General features: G+C 46.0%; 1 protein-coding gene across 2 annotated transcripts in view; it reads right to left on the bottom strand.

Annotated features, from left to right (window-relative positions):
- USP43 (ubiquitin specific peptidase 43) overlaps nt 1-17,591 on the bottom strand; it is a 92,795-nt gene that overhangs the window by 55,121 nt on the left and 20,083 nt on the right. The window lies entirely within an intron of this gene.

The following is a 17,591-nucleotide window of genomic DNA, read 5'->3' as shown; positions in this document are numbered from 1 at the left end:
GGGTTGGGTTACTGCCTGGCCACGGGCCCATAACAATTGTTCCATTCCTGGAACAAGACGGAGTGTCCTTTCCTTCTTGAAATTGCATAACACCTTTAGCTTAAGGCAGTTTAAGTCAGCTATAATACTTTGTGCAGAGGTGTACCTAGGGTCCCTTGCACCCTCAGCAAGGAGCTATATTGGTGGGACACAGACCCCCGGGGGAAAAATCTAAGAAGCAGGCAAGGTTGCCTGGACAGGAGGAACATGCCTCTCTGCCTGCAAGCCACTCCAATGGCCACTTTCTGTTCCTCCTGCAGCAGCAGCGGCTTTTCCTGCTGGAGATTCCTTCTGTGGGCAAAGCAGCAACTGGGTTTCTGAGCCAGTGGTGGCACTCCAGATGTCATGAGACGACTCCAATACCTGACAGGTGGTTTTTGTGCCCCACCCCCTGGGCCTGCATCCCTGGTAGGGGCTGGTTTTGCCAACCCCTAGGTACACCTCTGACTTTGCGATTATGGTACTTATTTCATCTTGCCTGTTTGTCATTCCACTTCCAAATAAACAGCCTCTAATCAGAGCTGAGCTTCGGGGGGGGGGGGGGTCCAGGTTTTTTGCCCTGGGTGAAGCCTCCAAAGGGGCACCAGTCTGTGTGTATGCAAATACACTTGGGAGGGAGCGAAACTGGGTCTTTGACCAGGGTGAAAATGAGCCTAGTTTCATCCCTGCTTTAATAAAATAACTCCTGATCTTGCCTGCTGATTCATGGGGCATGGCCCCAATCTTAGAAACTTAACCACCAGCTTTGCATGCTATGGTGATCCTAAATATTAAAGGTTTGAAAATACAAATGCACCCACTAAGAGACAAGGGATGCCTAGCCTTCTCAGACCCCAATGGGTCTCCAGGACTGTCTACCTGTTTGGGTTTCTTAACTAATAGATGTCAACAAAATCTTGGTCCCAAGGCTCCTTTGGCTTGCTCACTCCCTATTGTGTTTACTCTGTCACAGTCAGAGCCAAACTACATAACACCTTTCAATCGCATGGTTTGCCCTTGAGTGCAAGGCTCACAAGAGTTTTCTTCCACCAAGAGCCAGCATGGTGGACCAATCCAGATCAGAAACATGGGACGGGGGTGGAGAAGCATCAGTGGCAGAAACAGCTTACCATGACTGCGGTATGTGTCGGCAGTAGCAGCAACAACCCGCAAGGCCTCATGGCAATGGCACAATCACCACCACGACAAGGCTTCGCAGGCGGCTGTGACTTCTGCTGCTGCCCACTCTTGTGGCGAGGCTTCGCAGGCTGCTGATTATTGTGCCACTGCTGCCAGGCTGCTGCCGCTGCTGCTGCCCTTTCCCTGCCATTGTTGATTCTGCCGTCACCAGGCTGCTACCACTTCTGTCGCCTAGCAGGTCTGCTGGCAGTCTGGCAGTCCCAGATTATGTGTATTCACTATGACTCACCACCATACGCTGGCTTGCCCTGAATACCACCATTTGGTAGCCAAGCCCAAAGCCAAAAGTCCTATTGGGATGCATTTTGGCTTGCATGCTGCTGATAGTGTCCATGAGGTGATTGATAATATCATCAGTTATCAGTTTTATACCCTTATGTAGTAGCATTTGCCAGGACATTGTCCTGCTCACCTCTGAGTGGTGCCTTCCTTATTTCAGATATCGTGATATGTCAGTATATTTCGATGTTTAGCTGGTGATATATCACAATATTGAAAACCAGTTGTCGCCCAGCCCTAATAAGCAGTATATTTGTTATAATGATGAAACAGATGGCACAGGCTGAGTGGAGAGACAAGTATCCATTAGTACATCACAAGCTGTTGCCTGAAATGGTCAAAATCCTCCAGTAAAAAGAACTGAAGGCTTGATCTTTACTACAGCTCTGTGTGCTAGTTCCCATCAAAGTGAGGTGTGGTATCAGGATACCATCTTTCCTGTGCAACTCCCTGCCCTTGGGGCTTACTACTCCGCACAACAGCACATTGTTTATCCCCTTGCCTTTCAATTATCATTCTGTTCCTTGGAGTCTATCGTTATACACTTTTACACATGGCTGCCGCCTTTGAAAGGCATTTGGATACTGCAGGTGGTGCAGAATGCTGTTAGCAGGCCACTGCTGAGGGCCAGCACTGGCTGCCAGTTTGTTTCTGAGCTGCTTATCACTTTTAAAGCTCTAAAACAGAGGTGCCTTACCTATGGCCTTCCATATGCTGTTGGACTACAACTCCCATCATCTTTGGCCATTGACCATGCTGACTGGGGCTGATGGGAGTTGGAGTCCAGTGACATCTGGAGGGCTACTGGTTCCCCAGTCCCTGCTGCTTGTTCCCATATGATTACACCTGCCCATGGAGGTCCTCAGGAGTTGCATACGCAGGACAGGGCCTTCTTAGTTGTAGCAACCAGCCCTTGGGAGCTTCTTCTCTGTCAATTTTCAAGAAACTGGTAGAGATCATCCTGTTTTAACAGGCCTGCATCATGGGCTGATTTGCTCCCTTGCCCAGATTGTTGGTTATTGCTGATGTCAACTGCTTCTGCCTCTCAATTTTATGCTGCTCGGTTTTATTGTGTTTACTGTTTTACCAATACATCACACAAATACACACATATTGTACTTTGTAATTGTCACATGCTGCTTTGGGAGCTGCTTTGGCCAAACAATGGCTTCTACATTCGAATACAAATAAATAAATATAAATGCAAAGTATGTGCGCAAACAGCATGTCAGCTGCTGCCAGCAAGATGCATTAGTCAGCTTACCAAATTACAGCCCATCCACGTTTTAACAACCAGGCTGATAACGCCAGTTATACTAGCTAATTACTACACAGCAAGAGGTAATTTGGGCGCATTGCAGCTGAACACAAACACCCCCACCTGCCTGCATTTTACATGCGTATGTGAGCTTGTGCATACACACACAGTGGGAGCGAGGTTGCGGGGCTGATCATAGATGGCGTCTGCATGGGATTACTGGCCTGGAATGACGACTCTTACTGAAAATGAACTTTAAGGTGGTCTTTAGCCAAATTCCCTTAACTTTTTAATCTGACATGATAGCTACCACTATGCACCATCACTCAGGGCTCATTTCCAGGGTGCAAATACCTAAGAGAACGCATATGTCCCAGCATGTTCAGGGCAACCCCACCCACCTCACCTGAGTGACCATTAGGTCCAGTCGTGGCCGACTCTGGGGTTGTGGCACTCATCTCGCTTTATTGGCAGAGGGAGCCGGCGTACAGCTTCCGGGTCATGTGGCCAGCATGACTAAGCCGCTTCTGGCGAACCAGAGCAGCACATGGAAACACCGTTTACCTTCCCTCCGGAGCGGTACCTATATATCTACTTGCAATTTGACGTGCTTTCGAACTGCTAGGTTGGCAGGAGCAGGGACCGAGCAACGGGAGCTCACCCTGTCACGGGGATTTGAACCGCCAACCTTCTGATCGGCAAGCCCTAGGCTCTGTGATTTAACCCACAATGCCACCCACATCCCTCCTCACCTGAGTAGTCGGGCCTTTTTCCACAGCTCCTTTCCCTCAGGTTCCAGGTAATAATAATAATTTATATGCCACCCATCTAACTGGGTTGCCCCAGCCACTCTGGTCAGCTCCCAACAAAAAAACAGTAAAAGCACAATACGACATCACACACTAAAAGCTTCCCTGAACAGGACTGCCTTCACACACCAAGCGCCTAGCACACAACACACCAAGGCTCCACAAAAAAGCACGTAAGGGCTACGCACATTTCTAAGCACCTACTAAACTGCGAAAGCTGTGTGCTAGCCAGAAAGAAAGGTGTGTGGAACAAGTGCAGTCATGGGTTTCACAATGCCATTCAGGGAACTTCCCTCAAGACAAAGGCCTTGTCAGAGCCAGTGGAATCAGGAAGGTCACTGTGTCTGGAAAAGCAAAGCAGAGATTTTCCACACAGAGAGAACATGCCCGGCCTTAATCTGGTCACTTTTAGGTGGAAAGCCCAATGGCTTCTTCTCAGCCATCAGAATCTAGAACAACCAGCTCTAGGACAAGGATGAAGAGCCTGCAGCATTCCCTAGTGTTGCTGGACTACAATTCCCATCATCCCTCATTGCTGGATGGTGAGTCATCAAGTCCAACAACATGAGGTTTTTCACCCGTACTCTAAGAGAATATAGGTGGCCAGCCCAAGCTCCCCGCTCTCACAGAAATGAAGAGCCACTGAGAGTAAAACCATGCTTCAAGAGAACAAGATAGGAATCCGCTCAAAGAGAGGGGCAGAAGCACACAGAATAAATATAGAGCGAAAGTTTTAGCAGGAAGTTTAGTTCATGACTTGGTGTCTTTTAAGTTCATACAGCTTGCTCCATTTCGGTCACATATGTTTTGGCTGGCAAAAAGAACAACAACTCGCAAACTTGGTTCCCTGTTGTACAAAGAAACAGCTGCAGAGAGTTATTAGATATAACTACTTTTGTTCAGAGTTGCTGAACAGGTAGGCGGACTATCTGAGTCCTGGAAATGGCTCAGGGTGGCTGCTTTAATGACCACCAACATTGCTAAGCTGCCTCCAGTCTAAAGAACCTAAGCTGTGTCAAGTCTTTAAAATCACTCTTTATAAATGATGTTATTCATTACAGCAGAATTATAGCCAGTCCTGAGCTGTGTGTCACACCTAGCACCCCGCATGCTCTAGATTACATGGTTGGTTCTCCAGTCCATGTATCTATCGAAAGTTACCTTTTAGTGGCTTAGGCTGGTACATACACTGAACTCTCCCTCCATTAGACACAAACACTAAGATCTGGCCTATACTTATTTTTTTTAAAAAAAAATAAAAACAGCCTGTTCATGGTATCTTATGCCCATCATCACCATCAGTTGTACCACCTTCTCAAAGCAGTTCTTCTGCCTGGTGTGGTCCATCCATGGGGACGGCCCCAGGTTGAATCCCCAGCATCTCCAGGTAGGATTGGAAGAGACCCAATAAAAAGGAGCCCAATAAAAAGGCTGAGATGGTAACTGGAGTAGTGAAGCTACCAACAGATGAGGAGCCTTTTTGAGGGGTGGGGGCTGTGTGGTGGCTAACTAAGCTGTTGGCCTCAGAGTTGTAAGCACTCCCCGCTTCTTTTTAAAGGCTGAGCACATCTGCTTTTACACACACTCTCTCTCTCTAAAAGGCTTATCTCAAGGTTCCTCCAGCCCTGGAGCTCTTGCTGAGTGACTGCATGGAATCAGAGCTCCCACTCTACAATTGAAGAATCCACGTGGGTGCGAAAGTATCTACCCCACCCCCCTTTCTTCCTCCGAGACTGAATTAGCAGCTTGGGAAGGAAGCCCTGAATAAGCCGCGCATTGTGAGAGTGCCAATGCAATCAGGCCAAGGGAAGGATCAGTGATGGCTAATGAATTCTACCATCTGCCCAGGGTAGAGGTGGCTATTTAAAGGATGTGAAAGAATGATGTGGTGGGGGCCAGGCCAATGCATTGTGGCACCTGAGATGAATAGCAAAATGGTGGCCCCCCCTTGCCACCACAGAAGAAGAGGGGAGTGAAGATCTACATCAGGAACAAGATGGGAATAAAGATCTACATCTGCTCCCCCTGTGGATCCTGCCACCTGAGGCAGTTGCCTCTCCTTGCCTCGTGGGTGGGCCAGCACTGAATGCAGTTCTCCTGGGAATGCAGCTGAGGCAGCTGTGCTTTCTGAACCCAGGGCATGGTCAGAGAAGTAGGCATGCAGTTGGCATGAGAGAAGGAGACACAAAACGTGTGAACAGAGCATGGGGCTTGGCATGTTTCTGGGTCCTGACAATGTGGTGATGAATGTCCCCATAGAAGAAATGACCAACTAAAGTCTTCCTTTAGTGGTCCTCAAACTTGGGTCTCCAGATGTTGTTGGACTACAACTGCCATCAGCCTTAGTTAGCAGGGCCTGTGGTCAGGAATGTTGGGAGATGTAGTCCAACAACAGCTGGGGACACAAGTATGAGAAACACTGCCTTAGGGGGACAACGGGAGTGGCTCTGTGCCAGAGGGCAAATGGCAAGGGCCCCTCCCTCAACTCAGAATTAGTTAGAAACACAAGAGCATTTGAAGTAGAGCTTTAGAGTTGGAAGGAGAGGAGTTTTTTAGAATTGCATTTGGCTGGGGTGTGAGGAAGAAGTTGCAGTCTGTTAAACGCAGCAAGCTGGAGCAGAGGGACAGAGGGCCATGGCTGATTTCTACTGGCACCCAAGACTGTGGCCATGGGAGACGCAAAGACCCTCTTGGAGTGTTAATGCTGTGAGCCCCTCCATCAAAGCCTTAGGTTGTAAAAGTGCGAAAATAAACCACAGATCATAAAGACACCACGGTCTCCGCTGTGCCTCAGTTCCAAAGGAAACACAAACCCTGGGTAAGTGCCTGGAACCCCTGGAATCTTCCACCACCATGGTCATTGGAGTGGTGTGTAACAATCATAGCTGTCAACTTTTCCCTTTTTTAAAGGGAAATTCCCTTATTCCGAATACGATTCCTTGCAAGAAAAGGGAAAAGTTGACAGCTACGGTAACAATACCTTTCCCCATCCCAATTATTGCTCTAGAATATACGCTAAGGGCTGGTGTCCTACTGTTAAGATTTGCCTGTTGCAGGAATCTTCAAATTGACCTCATGTCTATTTGCCCTCCAGCTTTCCCACCCACCCCCAAAAACCCTCCACTTGTGGTAAAGACAGGTTCTAAGAGCTTCTTCCCCCGAGGCTGATGTCTCCAGTGGCAATTAGGGAAACACAGTGCTTTGTGCAGGAGGAGTTCAGTGCTCGCCACATGCTCTGACAAAAGGCACATTTTCAAACTGAGATAAGTGCCAATTAATTTTCGCTTCAGCTGCTAGGCAGCCTCGTGCATCTTGCACAAAAGCAGGTGATTTCCTCTTGGTAGGGTACCGTGTGTGTGTGTGTGAGAGAGAGAGAGAGAGAGAGAGAGAGAGAGAGAGAGAGAGAAACACAGACAGCATCTATGTATGGCAAGGAGACAGAGAGAGGTGTGAACACATGCAGGGGGAAAATGTATGTGGGAGAGAGTGCATAGGCTAAGAAGGCACATGACATAGTCAGTACAGCTCTGGCTTGGCAGAGAATTACATTCTTTTGATGGCTGCATTTGATCTACTCATCTATCTTTACTAAGAGTTAATAAAATGATTTTGGGGGGGGGAGGGGGAAATGCCTCACATGTGACGAGTACCTCAACGGGCAACAGACAAAAACCTATGAGTTTCTGTTAGTTACGGCTATGTACTCTTCGTCCCATGAAAGGGAAGTGAAAACATGCCAGATTGTAGGTATTTACAGTGGCTAAGGTTAAGCATTCTTCCTGAAATTAAAATAATCCAATACATTGGTACCTCGGGTTACATACGCTTCAGGTTACATACGTTTCAGGTTACAGACTCCGCTAGCCAAGAAATAGTGCTTCAGGGTAGGAACTTTGCTTCAGGATAAGAACAGAAATCATGCTCCAGTGGTGCGGCGGCAACAGGAGGCCCCATTAGCTAAAGTGGTGCTTCAGGTTAAGAACAGTTTCAGGTTAAGAGCGGACCTCTGGAACGGATTAAGTACTTAACCTGAGGTACCACTGCACAGGGGACCTAAAGGAGTTCCTTGGATGCCACCTCCGCTCATCAGACCACAGTGTGATGGGATTGCGAGAGCCTGAGCTGGAAAGAGCTTGTAAGCAGAAGAGTGTCCACAGGTGCTTCAAAGCCAACTCCAAAGCCTGAGCTCTGTCACAGCTGAGAAGCCACTTTATTTAAGATGGGAGGAGAGCAGAGAGAGAGAGAGAGAGAGTTCACACACATGCCTGCAGTGCTCCAGGAAGCACACGCTCCTGTCTTCCCCAAGGAACCACCTGAGCAAATCACAGCCAGCAGCAGAGCAAGAGATAAGGGCTGCACAATCAAACATTTATCTCAGCATGTAGGATTACAGTGCGTTCAGCCTCGGAAGGTGCAACGTGCCCAGCCTGACATTGCTAGCGAAAGCAAAGACAGAGATACGGGATCTTGTTGGAGATGTAAACCAATTGCCAAGATCCAGGCTTATTACACGATGGGAGCTCGTTAGGGGGGGGTGGCAACTGCCCCTTCCTCTTGTTTCTGGCTCACTTCCCAAACCAGATTTGCTCTTCAGCACCTCTTCTGATATTATTGTTTTCCTAACAGAGAGACGTTTCTCTGTAGGGAAACTGCATCAAAGCCAAGCCTATCATCACTGGGAGGCTGTAGCAACTCACAGAAGATGCCTTTTTCTTAAGGAAAAATTCAGCAGCTTCCTAGAGAACGTAGAGTTTGCTCATAATACAATTCCCTCCCTGAAGTGCTATTGTGGCAATGTGTGGTAGCAGTTATCCTCCCACCTCCTCTGTAACTCTCTCTCTCTCTCTCTCTCTCTCTCTCTCTCTCTCTCTCTCTCATATTTGCAATGCCCATACAGAAAATTGTTTGAATTTGAATTGTTTGAAAAGTCAGCCCCCTTTCTTCATCGTTTCAAGACTCACAACTGAAGGATAGATTTAATATAAATAAATAAAGCAATCAAAAAGAGTTTTGTGTGCCAACAGATGCCTTTACCAGGAAAACCAGTTTTCAAGAGTCAGCTAAGAATGCTTACATTTAAAAATGGCTAGACCATTGCTCATGTATGACTACCTAAGTAGATATCTAAGGGAAGTATACTCCTGCTATTTCTGCCAAATGGGAGTCAAAGGAATTGCCTAGTGTTATTTACACTCACTGGTAACAGCTAATCAGGGCCTTGGGGCAGAGGAATTTCCTAGTCCTCATACCTGAGACCCTTTCACTTGAAAATCCAGGAGCTGGACCCATCTGTAGTTATACAGACTGTCCTCATTGATTTCTCATTGTTATTGTACTTTTATTACAATTGTTTTTACTGTTGTTTTAATATAACAATAATTGTTATATTATTGTTAGTTTGGTTTTATATATCTGATGCGCCCCACACCCTGGATCACTTGTTTGATGATGGGTAGGATAAATATGAAATAAATTAAAGTTAAATGAAATATATCTGAGGAAAGCTCATGTCTGGTAGCGACAGCTGGCATGAGCACAAGAGCTGTCGAGGAGTGTGTTTCGGTCGTTGGTTGGTTTAAAAAATCTGTTTCCTGCCCTTCCACCCAAAGGGTGGCAAACAGCCAAGTAGCAAAATAACAGAATTGAAAATAAAATATAAATAAATAAAAGGTATTTTAAAAGACATTGAGAACATCTAAAAACATACTGTGACAGCTAATGATGTCAAGATTGCTACGAACAGTATATTACAGCTAACAAATGCCTGAGTAAACAGGAAAGCTTTTTAACCTCATGAATGTTAATAATGAGGGAGACAGACTCAGGGCACTCCACAGATAAGGAACTGCCACTAAGAAGGCCCTGTCACAGGTAAGCACCAACTATGCCTCCCTGCTGAACACAGGGGATGAGGGATACCGAGTCTGTTTCAAGTCCCAATTTCTACTTAAAATGAGGGCACATAAGCCTTTGAACAACAGGCTATATATTGCTTTCCATTTAAAAAGAAAAAAACCCAGATCAGTATGGGACCCCTACCTCCCGTGCAAGAGGCATCTGCCACGGGAAACATTCAGGCCAGGCAGAGGGCCTTCTTGGTAGTGGCGCCCGCCCCGTGGAACGCCCTCCCATCAGATGTCAAGGAAATAAACAACTACCTGACTTTTAGAAGCCATCTGAAGGCAGCCCTGTATAAGGGGATTTTAAAGGATTGGTGTTTTATTGTGTTTTTAATATTCTGTTGGGAGCCACCCAGAGTGGCTAGGGAAACCCAGCCAGATGGGTGGGGTATAAACTTTAATAATAATAATAATAATAATAATAATATAATATTCTCCCCTTGACAACTAGTTGGTGCTCTTGTCTCCTACACCTCCTATCCAAGTACCAGGGCAAATCACAATTGGAGAAGGTCCCAGAAAAGCAAACAATAGTGCATTCCTGTACATGTCTACTCAGAAGTAAACCCCACTGCGTTCAGCGGGGCTTACTCCTTTGTAGAGAACTGCAGTTTGAACAGATCAATCTGCTTTGCTAATCGTACATTGCTCCAACTTCCACAGTTTCACTGTGTTGCGTCACATAATGCAAGGAGGACGGCATCATCACACACTCAGCCCAATGCAGCCGAGAAGCATCCTCTGCAATGCTTGGTTTCTTGCTGCATATTTCCAAGCTGGGTTTTGTGCAGTTAGTGTCTATGGTTATTGATTTGTCTACCCCGGTGTGCAGTGACTCACGGCAACAAGCCCGCTGGCATATTTAGCAGATTCCAAGGGGAGCCTCACCTAGCTGGGGTGCAGGTTCTAAGCCACCTGCCAGGGGGAGAAGAAAGGAGAAGCTTGTGCTTTTTTGGTAGTTTCTCATCCTTGCCTAGGGGTAGCTGCCAATCACACTTTGACACCTGTCACAAATGCAGACAAGCCGTCTAGACAAATGCATCTGATTAGCATTAAAACAAGGATGGATAAATATATTTATGAAGGGTGTTATGTGATAAAGGTTGATCTGATTATTTCTTCCCCTCTTTCTGTAGTATCCCTAATAGCCCCAACTGAAAATATGATATAGTGCTAGGTCAGGGGTGGCTAATCCGCAGACGAGATCTGGCCCACAAAGACACGCGGGAAGTAGCCTACCAGCCTCGCAGCTTCATATCCCAATCTGGTCAGAAGATAAGAGTCCTTTATCTCCCAGTCTCAGTGCTGAGATCAAGAGATAGAATCCCTCTGCCAGTCCCTGAGTTCTCTGAAGAGCAGCCAGAGGGATCATTTACTTCCCTTCTTAGTGCTAAGCAGCACAGTGCTGAGACTGGAGATAAGCCCCTCCACCTGCTCTTTAAAGTAAAAGGCAGCTTTCTTCCTCACCCTCATTCCATAGCTGCCCTTTTACTCACAGGCAGCAGGCAAAGGGCTCACCTCTGATCACAGCGCTGTAGTGTTTAGTGCTGGGAAAGGCAATAGAGCTGCTCTGTGGAGATCCTTTGGATATTCCAGGGAGCGCATGGAAAAAGGGTAGTATTAGAACACTGAGGGAGGAAACAAGCTGTTTGCGCGGAGATCAGATAAGAGGGTAAGAGTTGCAAGGACATGCTATAAACTGAGAACCAGCCTAATATGCTCCTCATTACAGTATAATTTATATGATGTGCTTAAAAAATTCAACTACATACTTGAAAAAGTCAAGAGAAGATAACCTGATGTCAAGAACACTCTCTTTTTAGCCTGGAATGTGTTACTCTGGAATGCTGTTGAAGTAATATTTCAAAAAAAGCAAAAGAGAGACTATATGTGCATATGTGTGTCTTTCATTCAATTTACAGACATGGAAGATTTAAAAAAATGATTTAGAGACATTTGCATCAGCAACGGCAGCTTGGTACTAGCCTTCCAAACATCTGCAACATCTCCTTCCAGAAGCAGGAGAGAACCTTAGGACCACGGGCGTAGCCGGGGGGGGGCAACTGCCCTCCCCCAGATCAAGTAAAACAATAGAAATACTTAACTAGCTGACCAATCCCATCGATTCTGCCCCCTACAAAAGTCCTGCCCCCCCACCCCTGACCTAGCCCAAAAAATCCTGGCTACGTTCTCGCATATTTCTTGCTCCTCCACCCAGCTCTGAAGTTCTGGTTCTTCCAGGCTCTCTTAGCTGTAGAAACTGCCATCAGGCAAGATATTCTTACAGTAATAGTGGCACTTGGTAGAACTACTTGGTACTGACATGGTGGATTTTTTTGAATGTCCATTTAACTCTACATCCCTTATCTCAGCAATTTTTACAATAACCCTGTAAGGTAGGACACTGTGATTATCCCCATCATATAGAACAGGCTACCATTGCCCTCTGGGGATTGTTGCTAAAGTGCAGTCTACATCCCCATTTTGCCACTATCAGCGAATCCTGGAATGTACACAGAATAAATGTACAGCAAAATCATACCATGTAGGGGAAATAGCCAGCCCTTCTGTGTGCAACCTTTAGGTACTCCTATCTCTGTCCTAAATACTCCTTCCTACATTACAGGGAAGTGAGCAAAGCATGCAGATCCCACACTTTCCTGAAAATACAAATATCAAGATTCCAAGTGGAAAATCTGCCTGTTTCTGGCCAATGAGAAATGCAACCATTTCTCACTTCTCTTCCCTTTATCAACAAGTAACCAGTACAGTACCCTAAGTGGACCCATTTCCAAGGCACTACAGAATACTAAGTTCCACACCAAAACCCTCCGAACCAGCTCTTGACTGGCTTAACTAGGCTAGCTGCTGCTAAGAGATTCACTCTGCATTTTGGAACAAACTTATCTGACTTGCACCACCTGGAGCAGTGCTTGGATTGAACACACACACACACACACACACACATATATATATATAAATATGTGGAGTAGTCCACATTTCTGCAGGGTCTGGCTGCTTGCAGTTTATCAGGTGGTCATAGGTTCATAGAACTGTAGAGTTGGAAGGGACCCCAGGGGTCATCTAGTCCAACCCTCTACAGTGAAGAATCCCTGACAGACAGCTATCCAGCCTCTGTTTAAAAATCTCCAGTGAAAGGGAGTCCACCCCATTCAGAAGTAGTCCATTCCACTGTCAAACAGAAATTTCTTCCTAATGTTTAGTCTCCTTTCTCCATTGGTTCAGGTCCTACCCTCCAGAGCAGCAGAAAACAAGCTTGCTCCATCATCCATGGGAAAGTCCAAGGTTTGGTTTTTTTACATAGTCCTACAGTCGCTTTGAGGTAAGTGCTGTGTGGCACCACACAGGTTAAGAATGCCTTTGAAAATCCCTCCGTTAAGTGGCTGTACATAATTCTATGCTGTGCCTTACAGGGTGAGGGGAGCTGGCCTGCCCCGTGCCAAATGCAGGTTGCCTTTGAAAGTTTTAAACATAAGAGCATTCACGCCATTCCCCAGAAGAAATCCATTAAGTCCTAGGATTCTCCCAACTTGAGACTAAGAAAGCAGAGAGTGATGGCAGCTACTGCATAATAGGACAAAGAAGGACATCTCAATCTGCTCTGCCTCACAGGACAGATGGGAGGCTCCCATCATATACAGCAAAGCAAGTCTTCTGACTGATGGGCTCTAATACCCTCCCTCTGATCTCTCTCCCAACAGAGAGGGTGTGGACTGTTTGAACATTTATTCAAACAGTTGTCCTCAGCAAAACACAACACAGGAGCCGTTCGCTCAAAAGTGTAGTCTCTGCACTATCTGAAGAAATACCCCTAACTCCAGCTTAGTGTGCATGAGCCACAGACAGAGAGGCACATTCTGTAGCTTGCTTGCTTGCTTGCTTGCTTGCTTGCTTGCATAAATACATACATACATACATACATACATACATACATACATACTATTTTTGCCAGCAGCAAAGCAGCTGCCACTCCATTCCAGAAAGCTGCCTGAAAGTGTAATTAGTGGCAGATTAGTAGTGGGATTCTGATGGGGGTTCACACAATGAGGAGAGAGGCAGAGAAAGACTTCCTTCATCTACTCAGCTTAACTCTATGATCCATCTGGAAGTGGCCAAGTCTACCTAGAAGGTCAAAGTGGTTAGCCGGGTCTTTGCGGAGTTTTCCATGAAATGGGTTTGTTGAGCCATTGCTTGGGCAAGATGGTGCAGTCCTTAGTGTACTGTTTTTCATAGGCAATTTTCCTCAGATTTCAAAGAGCTTGTTATTAAGTCCAGAACTTGTTTAGAGATACATCTGTCAGCAAGTCTGTCATCTGTCACCATGTGAACTATTAACTGAAGCTTGAGGATTCCACTGATAAAAACTACAGTCGTACCTCAGAAGTTGAACAGAATCTGTTCCAAAAGTCCATTCAACTTCCAAAATGTTCGGAAACCAAAGTGTGGCTTCTGATTGGCTGCCAGAAGCTCCTGCAGCCAACTGGAAGTTGCAGAAGCCCCACTGGACATTCGGCTTCCAAAAATAGTTCACAAATCAGAACACTCACTTCCGGGTTTGCGGTGTTTGGGAGCCAAAACGTTCGAGAACTAAGCTGTTCAAAAACCAAGGTACGGCTGTATTTGTCTTGTTTCAGTTAGGGCCGTCCATATATCAAATAATTATCAGCTGATTGACTACCTGGCTTTTAATTGGTTACATGAAACTAAAAATTTAAGAGTCCCTATGCCCCAATACCCAAAACCTGACTTTACAAAAATAAAGGCCCCTAATGGTAGATAAGTATTCATGGAAGGCCTCCTCTTTGGATCTCACTTAGTAACACTGGACTCAACTTATTCCCCTAATTCTGAACAGCTCCGATTAAAACAATATCTCTTCCGCTGCCTTAGAACGTTACATCAAGTGACTTGAAAGCCCCCAGGTGTTGTTGGACAATAATTTCTGAACCCACCGGCCACGTTTGCTGGGGCTGATGAGAGTTGGGAGTCCAACAACATCTGGGAGCCCAAGGTTGAGAAGGGCTGCTTTAAAAGACTAGCTCTCCCCAAAGGCACTAAGCTTAGCAGAGGTGGACCTACAGGCAGAGGCGCACAAGGCCTTGCTTCACTTCAAAACCTTGTGGGAACAAGTTGATCACTAGGAGCTCTCCTCGGTGCTGAAATGACAGATCTGCCTTGCTCCGTGGGCTCTGCCACAGGACAAGAATAGAACACTGCTGCACAGTATATTGGACGAAGATCATTTAGAAATATCTTAAATGGATTTTGTATATACACCTAAAGAGGAAATGTATGGCTATGCTTTGTTACCTGAAATTAATAATTTTTTATAATAAAAAAAGAGGAAAAAATTCTGTCAGAAAATACATATACTGTTTGTTGGGTTTGGAAATAAAACAAAATAAATATTTTTGATAAGTAGGTTAAAAGCCACCAGAGGACGCTGGACCAGGGCCATCACACTAGAAGAGAAGGACTGAAGTCTTTCCTCCATGCTTCCCCCCTCTTTCCTCCATGGTTTCAATGCTGACACCAAAGCTGTTCCTAACTTCGGAGGGGTCTCAAGGTCAGGTACATAATGGACCTGCCTTTTTCACCTCCAAGGCTAACAGCAGGTGAGGGGAAGGTTTAAGTTAGGGATATGGCATAGCACCAAATGGTTAATCATCCTTGCATCAGCCCCACAGCCCTTACCAAAGTATCACCAGCAGCCTGGCACAGATTTAAGCAACAACAACATGGGGAGGAATTCAGTGTTGTGCTAAGGCTATCATTCCTCCAGGACAAGCATTTCAGCTTGCCAGATGGAACAATCCCCCTTCACCTCCCCCGGTGCACTGTTCCAGGGGGTTATCCCACCCCACCCCAGAACCATTTGCGGGGAACATTGGGGGGAAGAGGCGAAGAAGTTCTGCTGGACAAACAGAAGTCCTTGTGTAGCATTTCCACTGGTGGGACTCATTAGCTGAATCCCACTTATGGGATTAGCTGAATCCCACTTATGGGATTTTATTTTGAAATAAAGTTTAAAATACAGGCAACAAACATAAGAACATACATTAACAAGATCACCAATTAAGGGAGTGAAAATGCACTGATTACAGTACTTAGTATATAATATGTACGCTTGTGGGACGATTAGAAGGAAACTGCCTAAGGGGAAGCACACTAACTATTGAGAGAGTTTGGATGTGCAAGTTATATAGTTGAATCATAGAATAGATAGATAGATAGATAGATAGATAGATGATAGATAGATAGATAGATAGATAGATAGATAGATAGATAGATAGATATAGATACCATGGATAGAGATAGAGATATAGACACACACACACACATACATACACACACACACACTTGATGATTTTAACCAAAGAAAAATGTGGCCAGAGTCACATCTAGCTTGGTCTTAACTGAGTAGTATCCAAAAGTGTAAATAGCCGGCAGGGGGAAACATCCAAAAGTGACAAATATCCTTATTAGGACCAACAAAAATGCCACAAAATAGGGAGCAAGCTTTTGAGGAGAACCAAAACCAACTCAGAGATTTGAACAAGCTCATAACTTCCAACCATACAGATCAAAACCTGATCTGGGGGAACCTGAGGCCCTGCAGATTTTGATGGATGCTAACTTCCATCAGGCCCTGCCAGCATGGTCAGTAATCAGGGATGATGGGAACTGTAGTCCAGAAACACCTGAAGGGTCTCAGGCTCCCAATTGCTGCTTCAGATCAGGGCTGAGGAAGCCATGGTTCTCCAGCATCCATGACTCTCATCATCCCTGACCATTGGACCACGCTGGCCAGGGCTGTTGAGAGCTGGAGTCCAAGAACATCTAGAAAGCCACAGGTCAATTAACATATTGACTGAAGTTTGCAACCCGAATTTTAATACTTTGGCATCACTTTCCTGGGTGGCACATTTAGTAATCTTGGAGGAGATTTTGTTCTCAGCCACACACCCATCTCCAGCAAGAAAGGAACGAAAATGTATCCAGGAAACGGACGCCAGGTGCTGAAAGGAAAGATTCTGCACATGCCACCAATAAGGGAAAGGTAAAGGACCCCTGGATGGTTAAGTCCAGTCAAAGGCGACTACGGGGTGCGGCGCTCATCTCTCTTTAGGCTGAGGGAGCCGGCGTTTGTCCACAGACAGCTTTCTGGGTCATGTGGCCAGCATGACTAAACCGCTTCTGGTGCAATGGGACGCTGTGACGGAAACCAGAGCACACAGAAACACCGTTTACCTTTCTGCAACTGTGGTACCTATTTATCTACTTTCACTGGTATACAAGTACCAGTTTCGAACTGCTAGGTTGGCAGAAGCTGGAACAGAGCAATGGGAGCTCACCCCGTTGCAGGGATTCGAACCACTGACCTTCTGATCGGCAAGCCCAAGAGGCTCAGTGGTTTAGACCACAGTGCCACTCGTGTCCCTGTGCCACTAATAAGAGCAAGTGGCTAAGACAGAGAGCCAGAGCCTAGATCCTTAGGATGAAAAGTGAGGAATGGAGCAAAAATGAGGGAGGGGGGCTACTTTGGAACAGCCTGGCACTGCCACAGCTCTCATTTGGTAATATACTGTTATCAAAGCCAGGGTAGTTCCACCTTAACCCCCCACCCCCACCTAAAACCTGCAGGCCCACATTCACACCAGGGGAAGAAAACACTGACTCTATGTCCTTTTTTATTCAATCACTGATTTGGATGTCCACATCTGGTAAAACCTTGTACAACCAAAGATCAAACCTGGTACAGCCTCCTTCCTGTAGGCCCTAAGGAGGTAAACAAGCCAAAGGAAATGTTATTACATTTAAGTCCATCAGAAACCTGTCCCGGTTTTAAGGCAGGATGACGTGTCCCACCTCAGTCAGCTTTTCCCTGTACCAGCCCCATAATTAAGGCAAGAGTCAGGTAGAGGAAGGAAAAATGTGTGTTTTGCCAGAGGCTTGTGTTGATGGGTATCCGTCATGTTCTTACTCAGACACAGCATAGCAGTGTGCGGGAGAGAATGTGTGTGCTGTAAGTCACAATGCAGGAAATAAGTTTGACCCAAGCACTTGAAGTGTGTAAAGCACTGTGATGCAGAAACCAACAGACAC

This window comes from Podarcis tiliguerta (assembly GCF_965153285.1).
Source record: "Podarcis tiliguerta genome assembly, chromosome: 2".
In the NCBI taxonomy this organism is placed as follows: Eukaryota; Metazoa; Chordata; class Lepidosauria; order Squamata; family Lacertidae; genus Podarcis; species Podarcis tiliguerta.
The sequence above is the reverse complement of the archived record's forward strand: the minus strand, read 5'-3'. Positions and strand labels throughout refer to the sequence as shown.